Source organism: Nycticebus coucang, chromosome 6 (genome assembly GCF_027406575.1).
Source record: "Nycticebus coucang isolate mNycCou1 chromosome 6, mNycCou1.pri, whole genome shotgun sequence".
In the NCBI taxonomy this organism is placed as follows: domain Eukaryota; kingdom Metazoa; phylum Chordata; class Mammalia; order Primates; family Lorisidae; genus Nycticebus; species Nycticebus coucang.
Genome location: NC_069785.1, coordinates 108,961,079 through 108,988,723, shown reverse-complemented (window position 1 = coordinate 108,988,723; position 27,645 = coordinate 108,961,079). Strand labels below are relative to the sequence as shown.

Here is a 27,645-nt window from a genome sequence, read left to right as displayed (position 1 = left end):
GAATTCAGATGAAGGGCTAGCAAACATTTGAAAAAATGCTCACCATCACTAATTATTAGAGAAATGCAAATCAAAACCACCCTGAGATACCATCTAACCCCAGCGAGAATGGCCCACATCACAAAATCTCAAAACTGCAGATGCTGGCCTGGATGTGGAGAGAAGGGAACAAATACTTTTACACTGCTGGTGGGACTGCAAACTGATACAACCTTTTTGGAAGGAAATATGGAGAACTCTCAACTCAAGCTAGACCTCCGATTTGATCCTGCAATCCCATTAGTGGGCATCTACTCAGAAGGAAAAAAATTCTTTTATCATAAGGACAATTGCACTGGACTGTTTATCACTGAATTTACAATTGACTGAATTTATAATTGCCAAAATGTGGAAACAGCCTAAATGCTCACCAACCCAGGAATGGATTAACAAGCTGTGGTATATGTATATCATGGAATACTATTCAGCCACTAAAATAATGGAGACTTTACAGCCTTTGTATTAACCTGGATGGAAGTGGGACACATTATTCTTAGTAAAGTATCACAAGAATGGAGAAGCATGAATCCTATGTACTCAATTTTGATATGAGGACAATTAATGACAATGAATGACACAGTGAGGTTGGGGAAAGGGGAGAGCAGAGAATGAAAGAAGGAGGGAGGGGTTTGGAAAAGGATGAGCAGAGAGAGGGAAGGAGGGAGGGGGGTCGGGGTTTCGGTGTGTGACACACCTTTTGGAGCCAAGACACAATTGTAAGAGGGACTTTACCTAACAAATGCAATTAATGTAACCTGGTTTCTTGTACCCTCAATGAGTCCCCAACAATAAAACAAAACAAAAGAAAACAAAACAAAGAAACAAACAAAAAAACCCATAGCCATTGGCTGTCACTTCCCATTCTCCCTCTCCAATCCCCAGTTGTTGCTAATTAAAACCCAGTCTTAGAAGTTGCGGATTAATCTTCAGAAGTGACAAGGAGGAGCTCTTGGGAAAGTCTAACATGTAGGCAATAAGATCTGGTAACAGGTTTACACGTTGCCTGGTTCTATATTCTCACTGAGGTTGGAATGAGGAGCGCTTTCTTGACAATGAGGATGGGAGAGGAAGGGGGCAGTCTTGGAGTTTTAATCACTGCAAGTTGAGAGTTTAAATGTAAGAACTAAGGAAATATATTAATATTGGTCAGCACTGCCTCCTAATTAATACTTTTTTTTTTTTTTTTTTGAGACAGAGTCTCACTTTGTCACCCTGGGTAGAGTGCTGTGGCGTCAGCTCAAAGCAACCTCCAGCTCTTGGGCTTAGGCAATTCTCTTGCCTCAGCCTCCCGAGTAGTTGGGACTACAGGCACACCACAATGCCTGGCTATTTTGTTGTTGTTGTTGCAGTTTGGCTGTGGCCAGGTTTGAACCCGCCACCTTCAGTATATGGGGCCAGTGCCCTACTCACTGAGCCACAGGTGCCACCCTAGTCAATCCTTTTTTATTCTTTTCTAGTTATGATCAACTTAATGTAGGCTCTGTGATGATTAATTTTGTTTTTCAACTAGGTTAATTGGCAGTACCCAGGACTCAATTATACACTAATTGAGGGAGGTTAGTGTAGATATTTTGTGATGTAGTAATATCTACATTCAATTGAACATGAGGTCTTCCAATTAGTTGAATGGATGATATTTAAAAGCAAAACTGAAGTTTTTCCAAGGAAAAAGGAAATCCCACTACTGGATTACAGCATTGGTGCCTGTCCTAGAGTTTCCGGCCTGCCAAATAGTATTAGCATTGGAATGTGGCAGGTTGGAAGTACACCCCCCTCAGATTGTGCATTCATGATATGCGTACACAGACACACACACAGAGACACATATACAGACACACAGACACATATGTCCTCCTGGTTCATTTCTCTGTGACAGATCTCTGGCTGATATAGTGCCTTTTACCAGAGTCTGTAGGATAAATAGTTTTTAAAAATAGTGTTCTGTTTTCTTGTTTGTACTGCATTTCTGTACATGTGACTATATTTTTAACCTGCATAGATGAGTAGAGATGGGTATAAATTAATTGGAATAATTTCAAAAATAATAATAAAGTTAAAATTATACATTTGACAATTTAAGATTGTGTACCAAAACATGGGGCTTTATCATTAGATTTGGACAACAAACAAGAACACTTTCTTTAAAACAAAATGAGCCGAGCCTAATGACTTGGACTGTAGAATTTCTCCTACAGGTCTAGAGAGGATGTGTCCTCTCTACCACCACTGTACCAGTGATAGTTATGAGATTTTCTGTTTAAAGGTAATACACATAAGAATCCATGGAGAGGAAATGAAAAAAGATTTAAGTTTGCCTTTTCTGGCCTGAACCTCGGAAGCTCTGCTACTGGGGATGGATCAGTGTTCTGGAAGTGTTCAGTGAGGGCTGGATTGGCTCAAGGATATAAGGACTGTGTCATGTTTCTCCTGTGATACCAGCAAGCTGGTGTGGGGGGGGATGGGGCGTGGGTGCAGCTTCTGGAAAGCCCTGAAAGGAGCGCTTCTGAAGTGGTACAGACTCATTGGTCAGAGGCATCCGACTGGCACGTATCGTGGCTCTCTGTAGTTACCGTGCAGTGTGTGAGGACCCAGAAGAATCTGCCTTCCCCGAGAATGCAGAGACACAGATGAGCAGAGGAGGTTACTGAATGTTTGGGCTTCAAAGTCAGGGATAAATGGCCAGGATCACAGAGTAGAGCAGTGAGTGCTGGCATATAATGTTTGACAACCCCACTCTCACCCAAAGGCCAGGTAGAACCAATTGCATCTTATTAACCAATCATTTATTCAGTTTTCACACAACACAAACCCCTCATATCATAACTTGTATGGTTCCTGAAGTCCCTTGGGCTATTAAGTCCCCAAAGTCATTTAAACATTACTTCTTTTGCCACATAGATCCCATTTTACAAAGGAGAAAGGGGAAATCAGAGCTTTCTCAAAAGGTCTGAGTGTTTACCTTGGTAGACCACCTATATTATTTCACTGAGATAAATTTCTTAGACTGGTTTAAATCTGCTTCACATACAGTTTTATTTCTGCCCTGTTCCAGCTCTCATGGCATCGTACTTGGTTTGAGTTGTTCATACCTAAGCTTCTCTTTCACAAGGCATGGGAACTAAGTAACAACTGTATTGTTCTCACTTTCGTATTCCTTACTGTACCCCTCACAATTTATGGTAAATAGCCCTAATAGTCTAATTTGAATTGAAGTCTTAAGGGTAAATGGAGGTCAATGAATCAATACAAAAGCTCAACTTGGCTATGGCAACAGATTTCAGGGTAGGAATTATGCTCTTTCCAGTTAATAAGTAGGCTGGAGTGGTCAGTTAAGGTGAGGTGAGGGGAGGTGGCCTCAAGAGCGAACTAGGTTTTACCATGGTCTGCTATCAAAACATAAAACTGGGCTTTCCACAAAATCCTCTGAATTTGGATTCTATCCCTCAAGGCCTACCTAGAATAGCTTAAAACATAAAGGCCCACTGAAATATTATCTGTTCCATTCATTTCACAGTGTTATAATATCTAACACTGTTTGAACCTACTTTGTGTTCCAATGTAACTCATTGTTATTAATTGATTTTTTCACTTGACTGATTTTCTGCTCAGCAAAATTATGAGCTCTTTGATGACAAAATATTGGCATCTCTTCATATCCCCATAAGGCCTTCTTATAGCAGACATCTAAAGACACTATTTGGTTAATAAATAGCTTAATTTATGTCCTGGTGACAGGAACGTATCTAATAATGCAATTATCCTTAAAAAAGCAGATCTAGTCTTTGTCTTGCAATTTATGATAAATAGCAACCAGGAATTGCCTCTTGCAATTTAGCATATTGCATGAGAAAAAGGAAAAACAAATGAGGTAACAAAGCACAAATGCACTTGTTGAAAGGGAGGGCACTCAACCAGCAGAGATCTCACAGACCACCACAAAAGGTTTTTATTGGCGAGGGAGGGATGCTGCAGAGCAGCACCAAGGAGGAGAGAAAAGAAGAGAAAGGAAAGAGAGAGAGGGAGAAGAGAGAGTGAGAGAAGAGTGGAGAGAAAGAATGCGTGTGAGAGAGAGCTATATAGGTTCAGTTAGGGGAAGTCTTAGAATGGTGAAGGTATGGTGGAATAGCCAATAAGGAGTTACTGCTCTGGCCAGAAGAGCCCTTAGGGGCAGGCCATAAGTTTGAAATTTTCAGCGGGAGCTGTAACTTTAAGAGTGAGTCAGCTAATCTTGGTCTGTAGAAAGCAGGAGGGGCTTTTCTGGGGGAGGGGCTTTTTCTGGGGCAATTACCTAGCATTCCTCCCTTCTTGATTTGTTAAAAATAGGGGGTTGGCTTTGGGATAGTGGATGTAGAGTTCTCTCTTTTGTAGTTTCTTCCTGCTGAGAGGGGCTCATAGTTTTAATTGGCTAACTAGAGAACGATTATGATCTTTTTCATTGGGAGGATGTAAGTTTTTACTTTCAGGCTGTCCTTTTAGTGGTGGTAGTTTAGAAGTGGTGTTTAGGAAAGTCTTGTGGTTCGGAGTAGTGTAGTCCATTCACAAAGAACAGTTTCTCTTATTGTAGGTTTGGAGTACCAACTGAGTACCTGTTGAGATAACTTTGAGAGTTGAGTTTGAGTAAAATGAGTTATTGAGTAGGAAATGTTAGCTGTTCCTGTGTCTATGTTAGCTGTGATTTTCACCATTGTTAGTAAGGGAAGTATGGCAACTTGGGTGGTTCATTTTACATGGGTTGTTGGATAGAGAGAAAGAGGAGGCAATGGAATGGGTTCATTTTCTGTAATAATTTTAAAATTAGTAACATAACTATGGAACAGAGACTCTGAATGTGGATGGGGGAATTTGGTATAATTTTTCTTGCAGAGAAACTGAAAGGAAGGATGACACTTTCTATGTAACATCTTTTTTTGGTTTGGAAGGGAAAGTGACTATATTAGAGTACTTTGATGGGTTCAGATTTGATAGGGGAGTGGTGTCGGTAAAGTTGAAGTAAAGAGGATATGACTGGATGACTTGATAGAGTGAGGGCATAAAAGGTTTAGTTTCATGTGTGTAAGTTGTTAAATTAAGAGATGTAGGGTTTGAAAGGTTGAAAGATAAAATGTTAGGAATTATAATTGGGGCATTCTGAAGTTTAGTGTGTAAAGAGATTTTTTAATTTTTTTCTGAAGATTGAGGATGGAAAGGAATATGGAAGTGCTGTGGGATATCTAAGGCTTTAGTTAAGGTTTGAGAAATGGTGGAGGTAAATTTAGATTTATTGTTGGATTATAAAGAACAGGGGATTTTAAAAGTGGGGAATAATGTTTTTAAGTATAATAGAGGTAATAGTGGTAGTCCTCTTGTTTGTAAGAGGTATTTATAATGTTTGATTTTAGGTATGTGTGTGAAATTAAGTTGCTAGTTTGTTTTAAGAAGTTTTCTAGCCTGGTGAGTTGGAAAGTGTGGGAGGTGAGACTTTGTGGGTTGGAGTGCTGGTAGATTTTATAGGATGATGTAAGTTGATTTAGAAATTCTGAATTTATTTGTGAGAGAGGAAAGAAAGTTTTGAGAAATTGTATAAAGTTTGAGAGTTGGGGTGAAATAACTTGTGGAGATAGATGAGGTCATGAGTGGGAGGTTGATTCATTTTCTTTTACTGTAGTAGTAATAGAAATAGAAATAAGCAAGACATGAGAGGTGCCAGGAGATGAGCGCTGGAGAGTAGCCGTATGTGCTGCATGGTGGGCTCAGTTGTTAATTCTTTGATATAGGTGAGTGGTTAGATTGATGTGAATGACAATGGATAATGCTTATAGTCTTAGGTAATATAGAAGCTTTTAGTAGTTTGATAATAAAGTGAGAGTTAAGAGGTCTTTCTTGTATGTTGGAGAGGTAAGGGAGAAGAGTGTCTAGTGTTTGAAGATAATCATGAGTCAGTGACGAGTCAGAGGGAGTAGGTAAGAGGAATGCAGGATTTAGTGTGGGACATGTGTTAAAAGATAATGATGGGTTAGATAAGAGAGGTTTGAAGGTTAAGAATGCGGTATGGTGGGAGGGTTTGAAGATTTTTATATGTCAAAAGATCAGGTAGAGAATGAGGGGTTAAGACAGTAGTAGGGAAACCAAAGGTGAGTTTCTTTGATTCTTGTATTAGAGTAATTGTGGCTGCCAATGTCTTGAGATAAGGGGTTTAACTTTCAACAGTGTGATCTGTTTTGAGAGATAAGTAACTGAAGTAAAGCTGGGGCCTAGTTGATGTTTAAGTACATCCAGAGAAAATATATGATTTTTTGTAATATATAGGAGGAAGTGGCAAGAAAGATTAGGAAGGTAGAGGGCTCGAGTTTTTAATAAAGCACGCTATAGAGATTTAGAAAAAGTGGAAATGGAGGTTATGAGAGGCTTATGAGGGTGATTTCGAGTAGTATTATATAAAGGAGTAGTTAGGAGAAAAGTTGGCAATTTATGCTCTGAAGTATCCAGGTAATTCTAAAAAGGAGAGGAGTTCTTGTTTTGTGGTGGGTAGAGGAAAGTTGTGAAGATGGCTTTTTTGTCTATGGTAATAGTTTTGAAGTTTGGGGATAAAAAGATATTCAGGTACGTGACTTTCTGTTAGAATAATTGAACTTTTGAGGGAGAGATCTGATATCTCCTATTTGCAAGGAAATTGAGGGAATAGGTGTTTTGTTTAGAGTCATGTAGGGTGGGATTATAGAGGAGGAGGTTATCAACATACTGAATTAAGGTTGAAGAAGAGGGATTATAGGATTGGAGGTCTCATGATAAGGTTTGGTTAAATAAGTGTGGGTTGTCACGAAGTCCCTCAGGGAGTATAGTTTAAGTAAGCTGGGAAGAAGTCTGAGAAGTAGGGTTAGTCCATGTGAAGGCAAATAGGTTCTGGCAATTAGGGTGTAAGAGAATGGAGAAGAAGGCATCTTTGAGGTCTAGTACAGAGAAATAAGTGGTTTAAGGTGGATGGTTAATAGGAGGGTGTATGGATTCGAGACTACTAGGGTATAGGAAGGAGTGTAGAGTTAATGAGTTTTAGATTTTGTATTAAGCGATAGGTGCCATTAAGTTTTTTAATTGCTAGTATGGGAGTATTATATGGTGAGTGGGTAGGTCATAAAAATCTTTTTTTTTAGATCTTGTACAATAGGTCAGAGTTCCAGGACACTAGATTGGGAAGTAGATATTGACATTGAGAAGGAAAAATAGAGGTTTTTTTTTAGTTTCATAAGAATTGGAGAGTAGGAGGCAAATGAGGGTGTTAGCATCCCAAATTTTAGGATTTACTTGCTCTGGTGGAATGGGCTAGGGCAATGAGTCTTTGATAGCTTGGGAAAGGATGAGGCAGAGTGAGGCAGAAGGAGATGGGTTAGTATTTATCAATTTAAGATCAAAAGTTAGGGCGGTACTGGTACTTAATTTGGAAAGTGTGTCACGTCCCAGAAGGGGAACTGGACAGGAAGGTAACATCAAAAAGGAATGTATAAATGAGAAATTGCCAATCATGTAGTCTAAAAAAGGAGTTTGATGTAGACAGTGGGAAAAACCCTTTATCCCGACAATAGACGTGGGCGACAGGGAGGTAGGACTGCTGAACTCTTTAAGAACTGAGACACTAGTTTCTGTGTCTAATAGAAAGGTGATCATCCTACCTGCCACCATCAGGGTTACTCTTGGCTCCATAGAGGTAATCTTCATCGGGTGAGAGAAGCCAGGGTTCTGTTAGTCTTTAGAAGAGGCAAGTTCCAAGTCTGTTGTAGGTGCTGCAGGTTGGCTGGCCCCATGTCCTCTCTGGGCCAAGGGGCAGTCAGCCTTCCAATGTCCCTTTCTTTTGCAGAGAGGGCATGGCCCTAGCGGGGGCCTAGGATTAGGGTAACATTGTACCCAGTGGTCTTCTCCACTGCATTTGTAGTATGATTCAGGTGGTAGAGTCATGAAGTCGCCTTTGGCCCCTGATTACTTAGTCAGGTTAGGAATGATGGCCTTAGTGACACTGTAATGTTTTGAGCTAGTATTTGATAATTTTGCATTTGAGATTTTTTTATTTTCCCTTTGGAAAATATCATCTCGTCCCGTGTAAACTTTAAAGGTTGTGTTTAAAATTACAGCCTGGGATGTCAGGCGTCCATGCTTCAAGCGCTTTAGCTTAAATTTGATGTCAGGGTAACTTTGGTTAAAGAAATAAGTTATGAGAACATTTTTCCCATCTATTGTTTCAGGATCTAAGTTAGTATACTTAATAAAACCTCGGTAAGGTATTGGAGGAAAGCTGAAGGATTTTCAGACTTGTAATTTATTATAATTGATAATAATATAATTTCAGACTTATCTCATAATTTATTATAATTGATAGCCTTTTTGGCAGAAGCTCTAAGTCCTCAAAGAACATAGGTAATAAAAATGTCTCTATTTTTTCTTAGTATTGTTATTATAATTCCAATTTGGCTGGGAGTTAGGGACTGTAGTGTTACTTGTAGGATGCTTACTATTTGATATATGAAATTGATCTGCTGCCTTTTTTGCCCTCTCCCACACTTATTTGCACTCGTCAGAGGTTAGGATATTGGTTAAAATAATAAAAACGTTATGACAGGTAGTTTGATAGGATATAGTAATACATTATTATACGGTGGCACTGTAGGATTATTATATGGAGGAGCTGGAGGGAAAAAGGGGTAAAGAAGTCCAGAAGAGTTTCTTGGAGCAGCCAGAAGTGGACTGAGAGACCATACAGAAGGACTGAGTGCTAGTTGGAGGGGAGGAGTTAGGAGACGAGCTCAGATTGGTTTACAGGGAAGTAGGAGGGACAGAGAGTGGAGGCAACTGTGTGGTTGAGGGAGGAGTCAAATATGGCGGCCGGAACAAGAAGTACTCCCATTTTGGAACTGGTGGCTGCTTGTCTGCATGGCAGAGGTTTATTTGCCAGGTTGAATAGGTTTGATTTAGGGAGATGGAGAGTAGGAGAGCCCTTTGTTATGAGAATTTTGGAATTATTTGAACATAAATTAGCCTTGTTTCTAAGATATGAGAAGCCCTGAACATAGGGAACCTTGCTCCATTTGCCAAGGCGTTTATAATAGTTATATAAGTTTTAAATTAAAGAAAAATTAAATAAAGTGGTTAAACATGGGTAAAGAGTTTCTTAATTCTACCAGGTGGTGTAAGAAGCACCCAAGGGGGAGTTAGGTGGGCTAGAGTGGCTTGCACCCATGGCGATTCATTGTAGGAATAAAGTGTGAGTAGAATCACAGGAGGACTAGGACAAAGGGTGAACATCTTCGCTCCTTTGTTGCTGGCCGAGAAAATGAGAACACAGTCTAGGTCAGTTGTCACTAGACAGTGACAACTGTCTAGAGCAGTGTCAGGCCCTTGGGGCCATGGAGAGCTTGAGACCTGGCACTAGGAATTTTCTTGCGAAGGTGTGGAATCTCTGGGCTAAGCCACGCAAGGTTAATGGGAATAGGGAACTCAAGCCGAGAAACAGGTGAATCACCAGGAATGTAAGCAACACAGGCCACAGTTAGGAAAAATTTACTCCCATAGGGGTACTCACCAAGTCTGGATGAGGCTGGTGTTGAGTGTTGGTTAGAATGCTTTGGCAGATGGACACAAGCCAATGCGGTGGTGACCTCTGGGAGTGCAAGGGGAGGATAGGGAGCTCCCAGGAGTTAAAATCCCATGGAAGAGGTGGAAGTTACCCTTGGGAGCATTCCCTAATTACGTTCCACTTCTGATGCCAGATGAAAGGGAGGGCACTCGACCTGCAGAGATCTCACAGACCACCAAGGCTTGTACAAAAGGTTTTTATTGGCGAGGGAGGGATGCTGCAGAGCAGCACCAAGGAGGAGAGAAAAGAAAGAGAGAGAGGGGAGAGAGAGAGAGAAAGAAAGAGAGGAGAGAGCGAGAGAGGAGGGGAGAGAGAGAGAGAAAGAGAGAGAGGAGAGAGCGAGAGAGGAGGGGAGAGAGAGAGCACGTGTGCGAGAGAGAGCTATAGGTCAGATTAGGGTAAGTCTTAGAATGGTGACAGGATGGTAGAATAGCCAATAAGGAGTTACTGCTCTGGCCGGAAGAGCCGTTAGGGGCAGGCCATAAGTTTGAAATTTTCAGCGGGTAGCTGTAACTTTAAGAGTGAGTCAGTTAATCTTGGTCTGTAGAAAGCAGGAGGGACTTTTCTGGTGGAGGGGCTTTCTCTGGGGCAATTACCTAACACTTGTGATATATGAAAACATGTGAATATTGTAATTCCAGTAATTCTGAGGAATACGGTTTTGTGATTAATCCACATACTTAGAATTTCAGTGAAGGAATGCCATCACTATACCCTATTACAGGCACACAAAAAATAAATGTTAATGGTATAGTCTGTCAACTCCTGACTAAAACAGATAACTAGTCAGAAGCTTAGTTGATGAGGATGTTTAGTTCAGTCCTCACACACCACACGATTGCAGTCATGTAGGGAGGACAGTGGAGACACCGGGGAAATGGAGTGATTACAAGTTAGATAAAAGAGAATAAAAAATTAGAGCCTTTCGTCTGTATGCCGTGGGTTCCCACTGACCACTCTGAAGACCATGGGATCTGCTTTGAATTCAGCCTGAGTTCCAAACTTGACAGCATATTAGTAACTTGTCAGTGGCTGAGGAAACTATTACCTGACGTGATTTTTATAGTCACTTCCTGAATTAGTTCACTAATTGTTGAGGTGGCGTAGTGGAATTAGAATTGAATATGACATTTCTATAAAGTGATATTAAAAATATTGCAGTGCTCTGGCCATAGGACTTGGGTGTATATTTCCTGCTATGTCAACTGATAAATGGAAAGGTCATAAAAAAACTTTATCAATGGATTCAATTTGCTTGGGGCAGAATTCTTTCTCTGATGAAGTAAGATAAAGAAGTCATTGGGACTTACTCATTTGAGTATTCTTTAAAATCTTAAACCTGAATCAGTGGTTATAAATGTATCCTGATTAAAAAAAAATAAAAAAGCTTCTTGTGAGTAAACAGGAGAATGTGTTCAGTCTGAGAGAGGGGAAAATGGCTGCCTTTGCAAAGAGATCATTTTTATAGCTGCTAACTCACCTTAAATCATGTTGTTAGAACCACTTATTTGTATTAGGATATTTGTTCCAGAAGGAAGCTCTGAAAATACAATATGTTGTCTAAAAGTATGTGTCCTACTCTATTATATAGGAGTATAATTTTTGGATTTGGTAAAAGGAAAACCATTCCCAGCAGGCTTTTCACTAGGTCAGGCCCACACTGGGCCTTCTGTAGTGTGAAAAAGAGCTTCGGGAGAGTGGAGCTGTGTCTTCTCCGTCTTCAAAGCAGCCTACCACTTGCCAGCCCACATATGCAGACAGTGAGCAAGACTGGTCACCGAGTGAAGGCTTCTGTTTAGCCCCATCACAATCAGAAGAGGGACATATTATTTTTTTTATTTTTTTATTTTTTATTAAATCATAGCTGTGTACATTGATATGATCATGGGGCATCATACATTCAATTCATAGACTATTTGACACATTTTCATCACAATGGTTAACATGGCCTTCCTGGCATTATCTCAGTTACTGTGCCAAGACATTTACATTCTACATTTACCAAGTTTCGCAAATACCCCTGTAAGATGCACCACAGGTATAATCCCACCAATCCCCCTCCCCTTACCCACCACCCCCTTCCCTCCCTTCCCTTTCCCACTTCCCCCTATTGTTAGGTTGTAACCGGGTTATAGCTTTCATGTGAAAGCCCCAAATTAGTTTCATAGTAGGGTTGAGTACATTGGGTATTTTTTCTTCCATTCTTGAGATACTTTACTAAGAAGTAAAGTATTCATTCATATTCATTCATATTCATGTTCCAGCTCCATCCATGTAAACATGAAAGAGGTAAAGTCTCCATCTTTCTTTAAGGCTGCATAATATTCCATGGTGTATATATACCACAATTTATTAATCCATTCGTGGATTGATGGGCACTTGGGCTTTTTCCATGACTTAGCAATTATGAATTGGGCTGCAATAAACATTCTGGTACAAATATCTTTGTTATGTTGTGATCTTTGGTCTTCTGGGTATATGCCCAGCAGAGGAATTACAGGATTGAATGGCAGATCTATTTTTAGATCTCTAAGTGTTCTCCATATATCTTTCCAAAAGGAATGTATTAATTTGCATTCCCACCAGCAGTGCAGAAGTGTTCCCTTTTCTCCACATCCACGCCAACATCTCTGGTCTTGAGATTTTGTCATCTAGGCTAGTCTCACTGGAGTTACATGATATCTCAAAGTAGTTTTGATTTGCATTTCTCTGATGATTAAATATGATGAGCATTTTTTCATATGTCTGAAGGCCGTGTGCCTGTCTTCTTCAGAGAAGTTTCTCTTCAAATCCCTTGCCCAGCCTGCGATGGGATCCCTTGTTTTTTTCTTGCTGATGCGTTTGAGTTCTCTGTGGATTCTGGTTATTAAACCTTTGTCAGAGATATAACCTGCAAATATCTTCTCCCATTCTGAGGGCTGCCTACTTGCTTTACTTACTGTGTTCTTGGCTTTGCAGAAGCTTTTTAGTTTGATCAAGTCCCAGTAGTGTATTTTTGAAGCTGCTTCAATTGCCCTGGGGGTCCTACTCATAAAATACTCACCCAGACGGATTTCTTCAAGGGTTTTCCCTGCACTCTCCTCTAGTATTTTTATAGTTTCATGTCTTAAGTTTAAATCATTAATCCAATGAGAGTCTATCTTAATTAAAGGTGAAAGGTGTGGGTCCAATTTCAGTCTTCGCAGGTTGCCAGCCAGTTCACCCAGCACCATTTGTTGGAATGGTGGAATCTTTTCCACCATTGAATGTGGTGGAAAAGGGGAAATCTTTTGTTATAATAATCTTTTATTATATTATTTATTATTATAAATTATTATTTATTATAAAATAATCTTTTATTCCTTAAATAGGGAATCTTTTCCCCACTGACTGTTTTTAATTGGCTTGTCAAAGATCAAATAACGGTAAGTAGCTGGATTCATCTCTTGGTTCTCTATTCTGTTCCAGATATCTACTTCTCTGTTTTTGTGCCAATACCATGCTGTTTTTTTTTCTTTTTAATTTTTTTATTAAATCATAACTGTATACAATGATATGATTATGGGGCATCATACACTCACTTCATAAACCATTTGACACATTTTTATCACAGTGGTTAACATTGCCTTTCCGGCGTTATCTCAGTTAGTGTGCCAAAACATTTACATTCTACATTTACCAAGTTTCGCAAATACCCCTATAATATGCACCACAGGTGTGATCCCACCGATTCCCCTCCCTCTACCCACCCCCCCCTTTCCCACTTCCCCCTATTGTTAAGTTGTAGCTGGGTTATAGCTTTCATGTGAGAGTCCCAAATTAGTTTCATAGTAGGGCTGTGTACATTGGGTATTTTTTCTTCCATTCTTGGGATACTTTACTAAGAAGAATATGTTCCAGCTCCATCCATGTAAACATGAAAGAGGTAAAGTCTCCATCTTTCTTTAAGGCTGCATAGTATTCCATGGTATACATATACCACAATTTATTAATCCATTCGTGGATCGATGGACACTTGGGCTTTTTCCATGACTTAGCTATTATGAATTGGGCTGCAATAAACATTCTGGTACAAATATCTTTGTTATGTTGTGATTTTTGGTCTTCTGGGTATATGCCCAGCAGAGGAATTACAGGATTGAATGGCAGATCTATTTTTAGATCTCTGAGTGTTCTCCATATATCTTTCCAAAAGGAATGTATTAATTTGCATTCCCACCAGCAGTGCAGAAGTGTTCCCTTTTCTCCGCATCCATGCCAGCATCTCTGGTCTTGAGATTTTGTGATATAGGCTAGTCTCATTGGAGTTAGATGATATCTCAAAGTAGTTTTGATTTGCATTTCTCTGATGATTAAATATGATGAGCATTTTTTCATATGTCTGAAGGCCTTGCGCCTGTCTTCTTCAGAGAAGTTTCTCTTCAAATCCCTTGCCCAGCCTGCGATGGGATCCCTTGTTTTTTTCTTGCTGATGCGTTTGAGTTCTCTGTGGATTCTGGTTATTAAACCTTTGTCAGAGTTATACCCTGCAAATATCTTCTCCCATTCTGAGGGCTGTCTGCTTGCTCTGCTTACTGTGTTCTTAGCTGTGCAGAAGCTTTTTAGTTTGATCAAGTCCCAGTAGTGTATTTTTGAAGCTGCTTCAATTGCCCGGGGGGTTCTCCTCATGAAATACTCACCCAGACCAATTTCTTCAAGGGTTTTCCCTGCATTCTCCTCTAGTATTTTTATAGTTTCATGTCTTAAGTTTAAATCTTTAATCCAATGAGAGTCTATCTTAGTTAATGGTGAAAGGTGTGGGTCCAATTTCAGTCTTCTGCAGGTTGCCAGCCAGTTCACCCAGCACCATTTGTTAAATAGGGAATCTTTTCCCCACTGAATGTTTTTAATTGGCTTGTCAAAAATCAAATAGCGGTAAGTAGCTGGATTCATCTCTTGGTTCTCTATTCTGTTCCAGATATCTACTTCTCTGTTTTTGTGCCAATAGCATGCTGTTTTGATCACTATCGATTTGTAGTAAAGTCTGAGGTCTGGTAGTGTGATTCCTCCTGTTTTGTTTTTATTTCTGAGTAATGTCTTGGCTATTTGAGGTTTTTTCTGATTCCATATAAAACGAAGTATTGTTTTTTCAAGATCTTTAAAGTATGACAGTGGAGCTTTAATAGGGAGTGCGTTGAAATTATATATTGCTTTGGGTAGTATGGACATTTTAATAATGTTGATTCTTCCCAGCCATGAGCATGGTATCATTCAGCATAAGGTTATTTAACTTCCATGTTTTTGTATGAGTATGCAGATTCCTGTTGTTACTCAGTTCAAGTTTTATTCCATGATGGTCCAAGAAGATGCAAGGAATAATTTCTATTCCTTTAAATTTACTGAGGTTAGACTTGTGACCTAAAATGTGGTCAATTTTGGAGTAAGTTCCGTGGGCTGATGAGAAGTATGTATATTCAGTTTTGTTGGGATGAAATGTTCTGTAGATGTCTGCTAAATCTAAATATTGGATGGTTAGGTTTAAATCTAAGATTTCTTTGCTCAGCTTCTTGCTGGAGTATCGATCCAACACTGCCAAAGGAGTGTTGAAATCTCCGACGATTATGGAGCTGGAGGAAATAAAGTTACTCATGTCTGTTAGAGTTTCTCTTATAAATTGAGGTGCATTCTGGTTGGGTGCATAGATATTAATAATTGAAATCTCATCATATTGAGTATTACCCTTAACAAATATGAAGTGACCATTCTTGTCCTTCCTTACTTTTGATAAGCCTACTGTATCTGCAAATAAAATTGCAACACCTGCTTTTTTCTGATTACCATTTGCCTGAAATATGTATGACCATCCTTTCACCCTGAGTCTGTATTTTTCTTTTAAGTTAAGATGTGACTCTTATATGCAACACATATCTGTCTTGAGTTTTTTTTTTATCCAGTTAGCTAATCTATGCCTCTTTAGAGGACAGTTTAAGCCATTCACATTAATGGAGAGTATTGATAAGTCTGGTGGAATTTTGGGTATCGAGTTTTTCAAAGGTCCAGTGGACATTTTTAATCCTTTCCCAGTGTGGAAGTTGGAGTTTGATCTGAAGTTTCTGAGTGAGTTTACTTTTGTGGTATAGGATTGGGTTGGTCATTGTTGAGGATAGGTCTGAGAATATCCTGAAGAGCTGGTTTACTTATGGCAAATTTTTTCAACATATGAATGTCATTGAAGTATTTAATTTCTCCATCATAAATGAAACTCAGTTTAGCTGGATACAAGATCCTGGGTTGAAAGTTATTTTGCTTTAGGAGATTAAAAGTTGATGACCACCCTCTTCTGGCTTGAAAAGTTTCAGCAGAGAGATCTGTAGTTATTCTAATATTCTTTACTTTGTACGTAATGGTTTTCTTTCTTTTCTTTTTTTGTAGAGACAGAGTTTCACTTTATGGCCCTCGGTAGAGTGCTGTGGCCTCACACAGCTCACAGCAGCCTCCAATTCTTGGTCTTAAGTGATTCTCTTGCCTCAGCCTCCCGAGTAGCTGGGACTACAGGCGCCTGCCACAACGCCCGGCTATTTTTTGGTTGCAGTTTGGCCGGGGCCAGGTTTGAACCCACCACCCTCGTTATATGGGGCCTGCGCCTTCCCGACTGAGCCACAGGTGCCGCCCCGTAATGATTTTCTTTTACCGGGCTGCTTTGAGGATCTTCTCTTTCATATTAAGTTTAATGAAGCTAATTATGATATGCCTGGGGGATGACTTATGGGGGTTGAATCGTGCTGGGGTTCTGAAGCTGTCTGCTGTCTGAATTTCAGATTCACTAGGCATGTCTGGAAAATTTTCTTTCATAATTTCATGTAGAAGGGCCTCTGTGCCCATCGACACCACTTCATCTTTCTCAGAAATCCCAATTATTCGTATATTGCTTTTCTTCGAATTATCCCAGAGTTCTCTGAGTGAATGATCCATTTTTGCTCTCCATTTCTCTTCCTCTTGGAGAGATTGGCAGCATTTGAAGACTTTATCTTCAATGTCAGAAATCCTGTCTTCTGCTTGCTCCATTCTGTTGCTGAGGGATTGTACTGTATTTTTCGTATCTTTGAGGGCTGTAAATTCTTGCTTCAGTGTGTCTAAGTCTTTGGTGGTTTTGTCTTTAAATTCGTTAAATTCTTGAGACAACTTTTGAATTTCTCCTCGAATTCCTAATTCCATTTTATTAATCTTGTCTGCAATCCAAATTCTGAATTCGATTTCTGACATCTCAGCCAGTTGTTTATGAATGGGATCTTCAATCACATCTGCCGTATCTTTTCTTGGGGGAGTTGGTCTATTCTGGTTATTCATGTTACCAGAGTTTTTCCACTGATTCCGCCCCATGGTTATTTTACTCCCTTTGATTTTTCCCCTGGGCCTTTATTGAGGGCCCGTACAGTGTTGTGGCCTGAGAAACTGGGGCCCTGTCTTGTGTGGTGGGGCGAAGTGGTTCTGTCTTGTTTTTAGCTGGTTTCTGTTCAATCCTATTGTAACATTTACTCTGGCTTGAAGTCTCAGCTGTGTGGAAAAACCAGCAATTAAGTCACCCTGCCCGCCCACCTCTGGCACCAATTGGAAAAGGAAAATCAAACCTTCCTACAACCGCATACACAGGGCACCGCCTAAAAAGTCCTCAGTCTATTAGTTCAGTTCAAAAGGTCCAAATCGATTGTCTCAATCGGCACCTGTCTTGGGTGGGAGAGTTCAAGAGGTCTCTGGGAACTGGATCACAGGGGTCTGGTGACTACTCTGATATGGCTTACTTCAGTGCTGTGTGGAGTTCGGAGGAGCCACCTAGCAAATAGATCAGTCTGGGAAGGTTGATGTCTCCTTCCCCACGTTGCCCCTCCGTCGGACCCAGTCACTGGTATCTCTGCAGATGGCTAACCCAGTTGCCTGTAGTGAACAGATACTCCAGGGGTTTGCACCTGCCTGAATTGCAAGGAAATCTGCCAGGCCCCTGCAGTCCGTTGCTATCTAGCAGGAGGAGATGGGGCCTGACATCTTTGAGTGCTTGATGCAGGTGGTGGGGGGGAGGTGTTCACTCAGGCTTAGCCCTGTCCCTGATTGATGTTGCTAACAGAACAGAACAGAACAGACAACTTTGTGGGATTCTGTCTCTGTTTCTGCTAAAATCGCCTGCAGAAGACGGGCTGTTCTGAGTTCGAACGACTTTGCTGCTAGAGGTTTGTGTCCAATTACCTCTCTGAGTCGGCTCTGCCCTGGAAGCTTCCCGGGTTTGTGAGCAGCATCAGGCAAATCCTTTGCTCACTGGTGGCCTCCTCTGGTTGCCCAGAGAGACAGGGTGTGTGGCTTCAGAATATCCAGAAGTGAGCCGGTTTGCTTTCCTTTGCGTCCTTGTGATCACAGCTTGCCTCAGCGGTGTTGATGTGCATTCTTCAACCTTCTCTCTTGGTGCAGCTCAAATCCACCAGGATACTTACTAAATTTTTGTCCCTTAACTCTCCTTCTGGACGGGAGCCTCTGTGGAAAGCTGGCTTCAGTCCGCCATCTTTCTCTCCCCCGGGACATATTATTTTTATTTTTTTTGAGCAACTTCAGTTTTGTAGAAATAGAATAAGCTATTTGAGATCACAGAATTCATAAGTGGTTAGAGCCAGAGTTGCACCAGGTCTGCACACCCACACGTGCCACCATAATGCTGCTGCAGGATAAAGTTCAAAATTTTTACTTCTCTCACTTTCATAATGTGGAAAAATTAATGACTACAAATGTTAAGGGACAGATTCCATCACACAAGCTGCAGAGTAGGTTGGAAATGTAGCTGGATCAAGTAAAACCTCTTCTTACCATGCACAGCCACTGAAAGGTGCAGCTCTTTCACATTATGGATTCAGAATCACTGTTTCTGGAATAAACCTTATAGATTATTTGCTCAGGAGTCCTCAGTTTCTCTCCCTGCCCTCTCTAATCCATTAAGAATCTACCTCCAAAATAGTATATCACATGTTCAGCTGTTTTTATTTCCAATGCTGCTGCACTGATCCAGGCTTCATTCCTTTACCTGAAATCAGCTTGTGGCTCCTCGTCTGCCCCCGGGATTCCTTCTGCCTGGCTCCAGCCCTTCCCTGAGCCTGTGTAGCAGCAGGAATGGAAACCAGGTCTCACCTCCATGCTGCTCAAACCCCCATGGGAAGCTTGGCCCTGCCGATGTGGACCTGACTCCTTCCTGCACCTTACACATCTCACTTACTCTTCTCTAGCTCACCCAGCTTCCTTGCATTTAAAAACTGTGCCAAACACATTTCCGTCTCAGGGGCTTTCCTCTTCTTTCCCCTGCCAGTGGCCTTCTCCTTCCTCAGACTCCACGTGGCTCATCTCTGATCATTGAGACCGTTGCTCAGTCATTCCTGTTCAGCGACATCACCCTTTACTCTGCTTTGCTTTTTGTCAGAGCTCATTGCCACTTAAAATAACACACACACATGTTTATTTAGTACTTTCATTATTTTTATAATGCCTGTGAGGATAGTGACCTCATGTGTGTTGAGCATTGTTGTATCACCAGGACACAGAACAGTGTGTGATACAATGAGTAATTATTTATTAAACAAGTCAGTCAGTGCTCTTGGTAGGAGACAAGACTCAGCAAGGCTCTGGGAAAAGGAAGCTTCTTCAATACCCCCCGCAGCCATGAGGGAGAAGATGTAGTTAACAGAAGGTGGGTGGCCTAATAGAACATAAGTAGGGACAGAAATAAGGTCTGATTTCATTTTTCAAATCATAAACATGGGCCTATGAGGTGTCCAGTAATTTTCTCAATATCATACAACTTGTCAATGGTAAGGCCAAGGGCAAAGCTCCAATTTCCAGTGCTATTTCCACTCCTCTATACAGTGGTGAAGTAGCCTCAAATTTTAGGATGAAGATTACAATGTTCCTGAGATAATCTCTTGCATGTTTTTAAATGTGGGATTTTGTTATGAGCATTAGCAGAGAGGACAGGAATGCTGCAGACAGGATGGATTAGCCAGTCTGACCCTCTTCTATGCCCACGTCATCCCGAAACTCACTCTTGGGGCATTCATTCCCTTTATTCCCAGTAAGCTGTTTCCACTTTATCCTTAAAACAGTCCTTATGAAAACAGAAATTTTCTATAATACAAAACATGGTGTTTAATATTAATCCAGACCCATAGATCTGGTATCTGATGGGCCCAGGACTGGCCATGGAAGGTTATTGCTTGAACCCTGGAGGGACAGACTCCTCGGTGCCACACTCTCCAGTTGCCAGAAGTAGACTTTGATTTTTTACCTGTATCCTGATTTGTTCTAGAGAGTTCCTGTCTGGGGCCAGATGGCCTGCTTGTCTTAAGAGTCTGAGACTCGGGGGACAGCCTCCCAGATGACATTGCTCTCTTTGTCTACCTGTAGTAACAATGTACCATAATTCATAATACAAACCTAAATTACAGTCTCTAGTCCACTGGACTGTTTACAGGTATAGATTATACATGTCTCCCTAGCATCTGTTCAGCCCTACTCAGGTTGATAAAGAGCTAGCACCTAACTGGCTCCTTCCTTATTTCTCCCACCCCCACCCCTGCCACGTCTTCCCCAACCCATCTGGGTTGCCAGACTGAGTTCTGTGCCATATGCTTAGGAACTGAGAAAAAGTATCCTGAATTAAATGGTTATGATACCAATCTCAATTTAAAATGATATAAGTTATCATTTACTGAGGCTAAGAATGTGGCAATACTTAGCTCCTTAATAACACTGTCTTATTTTGGTTGGATAAGTTTATGATATTGATAAAATAATTGTCCCCTATTTCAGATGTATAATGGATATAGAAAGATTGAGTTCGTGAGTAGAATTAATGAGGACTTATATGAAAGGAATTGTTTCTTTAAATATCAAGACCTAAGAAATGAAAGCTGATTTATAATGTTATGGACAAAAACTATAAAGCATTAAAAATCAGCAGATAATAGTGACATAGTGATTACAGTTAAAATAGATGAATCAGATGTGACCTCACTCGACTTATGAGAAGATTAATTTTAAGGGGACCACGGAATGAAGGGGAGTTTAGTGCCGAAACTATTCCTATCTCCCAGTATAACACTTTGTATACTATATTTCACTTCTCTCCAATCAAGCTATACTAGTCTGTTAGTAGTTTCAATATTCTGTATGAATGTATCTGTCCTCTCCGCAGGTGAGCTCAGATGCCTTCTCAGGCCTCCTTCAAGACTTCTTCCGGCTGACATCTCTAGACACTCTCACTTGGCCCCTCACAGCTCCAAGAGCTAAATTTGACCCACCCTATCCACAGGGATAACCTTGCAGAAGCTTTTTTTATATGAGGATCTTCATCCTGAAACATATATTAACCGTAGAGCATTAGGCACAGTCTGCTATCTTCTAGTGCTACAGTTTCCCCACATACCATCTATGCAGACAGTGTTGTTAGATGAAAATCATGGTCATTGGCCCAGACTTAAACATTCTAAGTTGGGGCCGTCACTGTGGGCAGACAATGAGGAGTGCTGGAGGACCAGCTCCCATCTGGCAGGCCTGTCTCAGGTAATTCTTCAGAAAAAAAAAAATGCACACAGTAGATGCTATACAAGGAGCATACTTTTTAAATGATAGAACTAGTGGACTAGGTACTGTAAACTAAAACTAAAATCCTAAAATCCACCGAAGACCAAATGGTTCCCCTCTTGGCCAAAGAGATCCCAGAAAAACCTTGAAACTGAATTTCTAGCCATGATGGGAGGGAGGTAGGACACGCCTCTTTACACCCCTTTTCTTTTGGAATTTAGACACACCAGCTTTATGTTAAAACAGAGATCATAAAACTGACAAAACAGACTCTTTGTGGCAATGAGATATTAAATAGCAAACAGGTTCCAAGGCCATGCAAGGCAAAGGTTAAGGTAGGTTTTACACATCCTTTCTAAACTGACTCTTCCATGGTATCACATGACAGAAGGCAGACCCCATTCTATTAACTCAGGCGTTCCATTCTGCTTATTCCAAGTCTTTTTTTTTTCACATGAAAAGTCTTTATTAATCCTCTTGTGAAAAATCTATACAATGGCTACAGATAACATCACTGTAGAGTCTTTACTCCTTCACCTGTTATCTAATCTCCAGCTCACTTTTTGCCAGCACCAACATTAGCCTTTGCAGTCCCCCTGACTTTCTTCATTCTGTTCTTGTGTTCCTTTCGCTGCTTTCTTGACGTCTTTTTCTTCTCATACAGGCCATGCCTTGCAAGTCTATGTTTGGGTTCATTTTTCTTTGCATAATCCAAAGAATCGTAAATCATGCCAAAGCCCGTTTTTTTCCCACGACCAAAGTGAGTTCTGAATCCAAACACGAAGATGATATCAAGTGTGGTCTTGTACATTTTGGCTAGTTTTTCTCTAATTTCTGTTTTTGGTACTGTTGCCTTCCCATGGTGAAGGACATCAATGACCATTTGTTTCCTTGTCCGTTAGTCATGAACTTTCTGGTCTGGGTAGTTACTATGTTATTCATGATGGCAGGCGATCCTTGGGCCTTATTCCAAGTCTTAACAAAGTTTATTTCTTTAACCAATTACAAATCAAAGAATCTCTGAACCCACTCAGGACTTGAAGCTAACACTTGGAGACATCCTGCCCTATTGGACCAAACTAATGTGTACATTCCATATACTGATTAACGATTTTACGTACAATTCCTATCTCCCTAGAGTGTGTACATCCAGCCACAGCGACACCACTTGCTCAAGGCTCCTTGGTTTGTGGGGCCACAGGCCTGGTCACTCAAGTTTAGCACAGTAAAACTTCTATAAATTACGTTACAGGTTTTTTTGTTGTTGTTAACAACCTTAAGGGCAGCATTTGTGATCCGCTCCCCACAACATTCATATGTTGAGGACTTCATCCTCAGTACTTGGGATGTGCCTATCTCTGGGGATAGAGTCTTTTAAGAGGTAATTAGTTATGGCTCTATGAGGTCAATCCTGATGACACCTTGATCTCAGGCTTCTGACCTCCAGAGCTGCCAGGAAATACATTTCTGTTGTTTATGCTCCACAAACTGCGGCACTTTTTGTGGCAGCTGTAGCAAACTAACATACCAGGAAACTTTGGGGAGGTGAATCTCTGTGAAATACCACCTTGTGGGTATTATAGAGGGTGTTCCTAACACCCTGGAAAAGGGCGACTGGATTCTCTCTCAGTCTGTACATTTTGGAAGGTGAGCGATCACTTAGTAAAGAGACCAACCATAGCTTTTCCCTAGCTCTTCAGCCAAATTTTTTTATTTTCATGAGAAATACAACTATCCTTCTATTGCCGAATTCATGTTGAGAGTAATGACTAGAAAAGGGGACTGGAGCCCCCTGTGTGAAGGTGAGCGTGCAGCGTGTCAGTCGGGAGGCTGGAGGGAGAGAGCAGCCTGCCTTCACCTGACAAGCCCAGCTCGAGTTCCAGCTCAGTGAACACTGAGTTTCAAGATAAGAACACAAAGTCCAGTTGCATAATCCTGCTTTTCCCTCCGGGCTGTGCATGGCTCTTGTATATTAATTTCACGAAAGTGGCCTTGAGAAACACAATGGAAGATTTTTCAGAGATTAAAATATTTCCTGCCTTTCTTTTTAAGATTCGTTTTAAATATTTGCTTTTAAGGGATTTTTAAAGGACATGGAAGCCTTCATGCACAATTTTCCAGCGTGGTTTCCACATTTATTCTTGGTTGATATTGCCGTAATATAAATCTGTTTCCTGACTAATATGAATGTGAGAACTTTGAAATTACTTAAAACTCAAATAGTTTGGTTCACAGCAGCGATATACTATACAGTGAAGCATGACTCACAATATAAAATTATCTCATGTTCAATTCTATGTTCTAAAATAAAGAAGTAACTTGAAAATAATAATAATCATGATAACAAATGCTTATGAAGGGCTTATTAAGTACCAAATTAATCATTTTATTTTCATTCTTCCATTGATCTTTATAGAAATATAGAACAGTAAGTACTGGATAAATTTCTGCAAAATAAATAAATGAATTGTACAGATGACAAAAATAAGTCTTGAATAATTAAACAACTTTTTTCAAGTTCACAAAGTTTGCAAATGGCAGAGGAAAGATATGAACCTATGAATCCAGATTATAAATTGCTAACCATTATGTTATGCTATGATACATACAATACTCAAAAAAATGAAGCAAAGAATTAACAGCTATGTAGCAAAAATATTTATTAAGTTGAGCAGAATCATTCTAAGAGATCTCTATAAACAGTGTACTTACCATATGATTAGCTGTGGTTTTCTTTTATCAATCTCAAAGCTCTACAGTAAAGAAAATTTTGGATCTGTGTTGAATGTGACTTTATTATTTATATAAGAGGTGAACATTTATGTATAAATAAATCATATGTAAATATATGATTGTCTCTTTTATCCATATGATTAACTCTTTACCTCCACAAATCTATTGAAATGATAGTAGAGAAGCATGAAAAATGGTATATTTATAAAAGAACTAGAACTGGTAGACTGGTCACGGGAATTGGCCACAAGTGCACTGTAGAGTCTCAGAAATTGCTAGAATATGTAAGCAGAAGAAATTGAATGGATGCTTTAACCCTTAGAAAAAAAGTGTCAAAGAAGTATATGTCTTTGCTAAGAATAGGACATCAGGAGGCTTCTGGACTCTGAGCCAAGACCTTGGATGAGGTATTTAATTGAAACACAATCTGCTGAAGAGTAGAAGGAATATGACTCCCAATTTTATTTATTTATTTTTATTTTTTTTAAGACCAAGTCTTACTATGCTGCCCTCAGCAGAGTGCTGTGTCATCACAGCTCACAGCAACCTCACACTTCTGGGCTTAAGTGAGTCTCTTGCCTCAGCCTCCTGAGTAGCTGGGACTACAGGTGCCTGCCACAACACCTGGCTATTTTTGTTTTTTGGTTGCAGTTGTCATTGTTGTTTAGCAGGCCTGGGATAGGGTTGAACCCACCATGTTTTGTGTATGTGGCCAGGGCCCTACTCACTGAGCTATGGGTGCCAAGCCAAGACTCCCAATTTTAAACTCATATCCCTAGGTGTAGTATAGTTGCTTTCTGGGTGAAGCCAGGAAATTCTTCTCCAAGAAATTAAATAATCTATTTAGGATTATTTTAGCCTAATGTCTTAGGCTCCAAGAGTGAGGATTGCTAGCCCAGAGTTGGCCTCTACTAAAATTTGTCACACTCATCATTCACACATAAAAATCAACACTACTAGATAATATGCCTAGTCTAGAAGCAAAGAGCTGGCAGTCGGTCACCTCATCCAGGAGAGGAAACTGCAAACGAAGGAGAAATATAGGTTAATGCAGAGAATCCACGATAGCCACTATGTCAATCCCTTATGAGCCCCACACAAAAACAAAGAGACAACCAAACTTACCAGATGTTTAAGGTAGTTCATCAGCACAAACATGCAATGATTTACACTAGAAGCCATAAAGTTAATTCAGAGACAAGAAGAAGGTTTAAGAATTGTTTTAGTGTCTTCAGAGAACTTGTGGGACATATTGCAGCCATGAAAACAATCAGTAGAATTCAGCATCTATTATTAACATGTGCCACGTCCTGCGCTAAGACATACACAGATCATTTCAACTTTCCAACAACTACTCTTATCCCCAGTCACAGAAGAGATAATGTAAAGGCACAGAGAAAGTAAGTCACAGGACCAAGTGTGCCTAGAGTCTGTAAAAGAAAATCATAATTAGAATAATAAAAATATAGGAAAAAATAAGGTAAAGAGCAAGAGTCAGAAAATCATAGCCTGTGGGTTTTTTTTTTTTTTTTTTGGTATGGCTTTTAGGCTGTATATTTTTGTTTGTTTGTTTTCAAAAGCATTGTTAGAAGCAGTGGAAGAGAAGGAGGAGGTATAAAAGGAGGAACAAGAAGAGTGGAGAGGAAGGCAGAAGGAAAAGAACTTAAAGGAACAATTTTGTGATATATAAGAAAGGTTAATACTGGGGGTACATCATCTAGCTAATAGAAATTGCAGTAACAGAAAACCAAAAAATGAAGAGATGATAATAAATTCATAAAAGTAAGATTCCCAGAACTTGAAATAATCCACTGAGGAGTCATCAGGAAAAACAAAAACACATATATACACCATACACACAGACACACACATACAGAGACACACAGGCACATACGTGCCCATGCCACTTGTATTTAAATGTATTGTAATAAACTATCTGAGTACCAGGGATATGAGTACACACCAAACATTTCCACAAAGGAAAAAGAAAGAATGCTCTCTAAAGAAAAAAAAGAAATAAAGATAGGAAGGAAAGAAGGAAGGAAGGAAATATTTACATCAGAATTTCCCATTATCATCACTTGATACTAGAAGTTCTGAGGTCAACACCACATCATCATTATATGCAGTGATGCTTGGCACCTAGCAAGTGAGAAATAAATGTCTGTTGAATGAATGAAATAAAGACTCTCTGTGCTAGTAATAGACCCCTCTGTGCTTGACCCTGTGCAGTACCTCCCGGCTAGAACAAAGGACACTGAATTCTTTTCCAAGAAATTTTCTAATTATAGAGACTTTTAAAATGATTTTTCTTATCAGTGGAATATGAATAGATGGATGGGTGAAAGAAGGTGAGATTTAGAACATTTTTTTAAAGAAGAAAATTGTTATTAAATGTAATCTTACTCAACAGCAAGAATCACTAGGACCAAGTGATTCACTCAGGACATTATTTGAATGTCCTGAGATTGTTCATTTACTTCTGCAAAGAACTCTACCGAGTGCCTTTCAACAAATACACAATAGTTTTAAAACTATAGTAAATTCATAATATATAAGTATCAATTTAGCTATTTTTCTTTTGATTTACAATCTTTATTCATACTCTTACAGCAAAAGTATGACTTCAAAACACATAAAATTTATTTATTTAAAAACGAATCCAGGTTAATTTGATATAATTCAAAGTGACTTTTCAAAATAACTGATGAAAAAGTAATATGGGTTTCTTTTCATAAAATTCTATGTTTCAGGTTAGAGAACAGACATAACTTGCCTAAGCTCACACAGTCATCAGGTGGCAGACGGGATCCAAATTGCCTTGGGTAGTTCAGTGTTCAGGTGCCAGATATCAACCTGAGGTATATAAATCACACTCCTTTTTTTTTTTTTTTTTATTTGGAGGTAGAAATGACGAATAAACCTAATATATGTCATTTTAAACTATGAGATTTGACATTTTTAGTAAAAGTTGGGAAGCAGGTTGATGGGGCTTTTCAGTGCACTGGAGACCAGGAAAAAGGATATATTTTATTTAAAAAAAAAAAAAAAAAGGGTGGCGCCTGTAGCGCAAGGCGTAGGGCGCTGGTCCCATATGCCAGAGGTGGCGGGTTCAAACCCAGCCCCGGCCAAAAATCACAAAAAAAGGAAAAAAAAGAGAATGAAACTGCACTAGTAAAGAGACAATTGCTGGAGAATGGCCAGTCAGTGGTGAAACTTAGATTGAAAATTGAGAGTTCATATCTGGGCCCTGAATGTGATTTATTTGCCTGCAATTAATTTCCACTCTGGAAGTGAAATTGATATTTGAATCATTTGCTTCCCTCCTTTGTAACACCATTTACAAAACTGCAGGGGTAAAATGTTCTTTACAACCCAGTGAAATGTGAAGTTTGGGCAGTGTGATTTTTTTTTTTTTTTTTTGTAGAGACAGAGTCTCACTTTATGGCCCTCGGTAGAGTGCCATGGCCTCATACAGCTCACAGCAACCTCCAACTCCTGGGCTTAAGCGATTGTCTTGCCTCAGCCTCCCAAGTAGCTGGGACTCCAGGCACCCGCCACAACGCCCGGCTACAGGCAGTGTGATTTTTACACCCTAAATATTTGACTCTTGTCTGTACTTCATTGTGTTTTACTTGTGGGTCTATTTTAATTATGTTGATTTTTTTTTCTGTAAAATAAAATATTCTTTGGTAAATCTACCTAAG

The 27,645-nt window shown here is 39.9% G+C and overlaps 1 pseudogene across 1 annotated transcript; it reads right to left on the bottom strand.

Annotated features, from left to right (window-relative positions):
• Positions 1-21,669: 21,669 nt before the first annotated feature.
• Positions 21,670-22,147, bottom strand: LOC128588031 (40S ribosomal protein S24-like; annotated as a pseudogene). Its single transcript, XR_008380677.1, has one exon. The product of XR_008380677.1 is annotated as a 40S ribosomal protein S24-like (transcript).
• Between the last annotated feature and the right edge of the window lie 5,498 nt (positions 22,148-27,645).